Source organism: Benincasa hispida, chromosome 2, assembly GCF_009727055.1.
Source record: "Benincasa hispida cultivar B227 chromosome 2, ASM972705v1, whole genome shotgun sequence".
Classification (NCBI taxonomy): domain Eukaryota; kingdom Viridiplantae; phylum Streptophyta; class Magnoliopsida; order Cucurbitales; family Cucurbitaceae; genus Benincasa; species Benincasa hispida.
Genome location: NC_052350.1, coordinates 58,761,926 through 58,764,620, shown reverse-complemented (window position 1 = coordinate 58,764,620; position 2,695 = coordinate 58,761,926). Strand labels below are relative to the sequence as shown.

Sequence of the window (2,695 nt, the reverse complement as noted above, 5' to 3'; positions counted from 1 at the left end):
GGCGCATCAGACAGAGAATTAATGACATCCCATCAGTACAATCATTTGAAAGAAAAAAAATTTTCACCCTGAAGCTCTATAAATACCGAAGGCCACCTTCGTTAAAGGAGTTCAGAGAATTCGGTTCCACTATTTAGAATTTTTAGTTCTTCTTCACCATAGATAGCCGTAGTCTGTAATTTTATATACTTAGAAGGCGGAGGCGAGTGGAGGGAGAATACGTCGAGAGGTTGTCTTGGTTAACTCGGAAGAGAACTTGGAAGCGTCGAAAACAGAGAGAGGGCCAACTCTTGTGGAAGCAAGAACATCTTTTGGGCAGTGTAGAGAAAACTTAGTGTAAAAGCCTTGGGAAGCAAGATATTGCTACCAGGCTCTCTATCCTTATTTTCCATTGTCATTCTGTATTCTAATCTTACTTATAAAATGAAAATTGCATCTTTATATCTGTCCACTCTCTGTACCTTACACATGAGTAACTAAACTGTCGAATGGGTTGTGAAGCACTTAGCTAGCATGACCTGAGATCTTCACTTTATGCGATCATCTTGTACTATGTATGTGTCATTCGTCCTTTAGAGATGGTCGGGATGGTGGTCTAAGGATAGAATCTAAGCTTCAAAAAGTCAGATTAGAATCTAGGCTCGGGAGAGTCAGATTAGAGCCGCATAATCAAGAGATAGAAACTTAAGAATAAGTTATGTTTGCTATTAACGCATCACATGCACCCTAGAGATAGGATATGATTGTATGCGATAACCTTGTACTTGTGTGCATCATTCATCATCGCATAGGCAAGAAATAGAGACTTAGGAATAAGTCCTATAGACATCATCACATACATCACATGTGTCCTAAAACTAGGAGCTATCGCATTTGCATTGAAAAATGAATTATTGTCGAATGAGTGTAGCATGATCGCATAGCTTGAACGCAATCTCAAGAAACGCTAGCTAAAGACTTTCTCAACTCATTCCTCTGCATACTCATTGTACTTTCGTTGTTATTGACTCTTTTCTCAATTCCGCCATATAGACTTTATACATTAAACAAACATACCAACCAACGCATTGTTTTATTTGTCATCGAAAGTCATCAGAAATCACCGTCGCATACTGTTCTATAGTCCCTGTGTTTGACCCTGGGTTTACCAGACAACTTAGTAGGATTTATACTTGGATCTTGCTAAGAAAACATGCTTGCACAATGCATATTCCACCATCGCATTCTACACCATTATTTCATTGCATAAATCATGCATCTAGTTTTTGGCGCCGTTGCCGGGGAATATGAAAAACATTGTGCTAACGGTAACTTTTTGATTTTCTTTGTAGCCTCTCCGTCTCTGTGCACTGCTTCTCCTTAGGTAAGGGAAGAAGCGAGGGTCATATGAGCGAAGGACAAAATCCTGAGCCCATTTACGACCTAGAGATTGAGATAACTTTCCGAAGAAGAAGAAGAAATAACCGCCAACAACAACAACAAGAGAAAAATCCAAACATGATGGAGCAACCAGAAAATGGAGCACCAAATGCAAATAATATCATGGCGAATCCTATTCTCTTGGCGAACGATCGCAATAGGCCCATCCGGGACTATACGTCAACCTCTATGATTTATCACCAGGAATCATAAGGCCAGCTCTTGATGGATCGAGGTTCAAAATGAAACCGGTGATGCTGCAGATGATTTAAACTGCCGGACAGTTTAGTGGTAGGCGTGGCGAGGATCCGCACGTCCCCCTCTGGAGTTTCATTGAAATCTGCAACACGTTTGTGTTCCCAAACATTTTTGCTAAGGAGGTTTAATTAACAATGTTCCCATTTTTGTTGTTTGACCAGGCACGAAAATGGGTTTATTCTCTCAAACTAGGGGAGATTATATCATGGGAACAAGTAGTTGAGAAGTTCATGAAGAAGTACTTTCCCCCGACGGAAAACGCCAGAAGGAGGAAGTCGATCACTAATTTTGAACAGGATATTGATGAATCGCTCAGTGATGCTTAGGCGACGTTTAAGAGGCTGGTAAGAGATTGCCCGCATAATGGCTTACCAGACTGTTTATAGATTGAAATTTTCTACCATGGATTGAACCCTACATCGCAGACAGCTGCCAATGCGGCAGTAATTAGAGGTCTGCTTGATAAAACTTACGACGAGGCCAAGAATATACTTGATCATATTTCTAAAAATCATGAAGACTGAAGAGAAAACGATCAAAGATTGAGGATCAAAGACAGTGACGCAAATAACAGGGCCATCGCATCCCTTCAAAACCAAATGACTACGATGATGAATTTGATACAAGGAATCGCAATCAATAGCCCAGGAACGCATAGTGGGCAAGTTAACGCACCAGACGTTTGCAAGTTATGCTACTTGCATTGAAGGTCATCCAAGGGAGGGATGCACGAGGAACCCACAGTCAGTCTATTTTGTGAAGAATAATCCGTTTCGAATACGTACAACCCTAGGTGAAGAAACCACCCTAACTTCACATGGAAAAATTAACAACAAAATTTTCAACCAGTAGCGCAAAAGGAAGGGCCACCAGGATTTTTCCCGCGAACAAATGGTCAAACGCAAAATCAAGCCAGTAGTTTGTAGGTGACGCAATCTTCTTCTTTGGAGATTTTATTGAAGCAATATATTGAAAAGAATGAAACAGTGCTTCAGAATCAAGCGACGTCCATCCGCAA

At 40.8% G+C, this 2,695-nt stretch overlaps 1 non-coding gene across 1 annotated transcript; it reads right to left on the bottom strand.

Annotated features, from left to right (window-relative positions):
• Nucleotides 1-1,940: 1,940 nt before the first annotated feature.
• Nucleotides 1,941-2,047, bottom strand: LOC120072439. Its single transcript, XR_005480498.1, has one exon. It is a non-coding gene; the product is annotated as a small nucleolar RNA R71 (small nucleolar RNA).
• Between the last annotated feature and the right edge of the window lie 648 nt (nucleotides 2,048-2,695).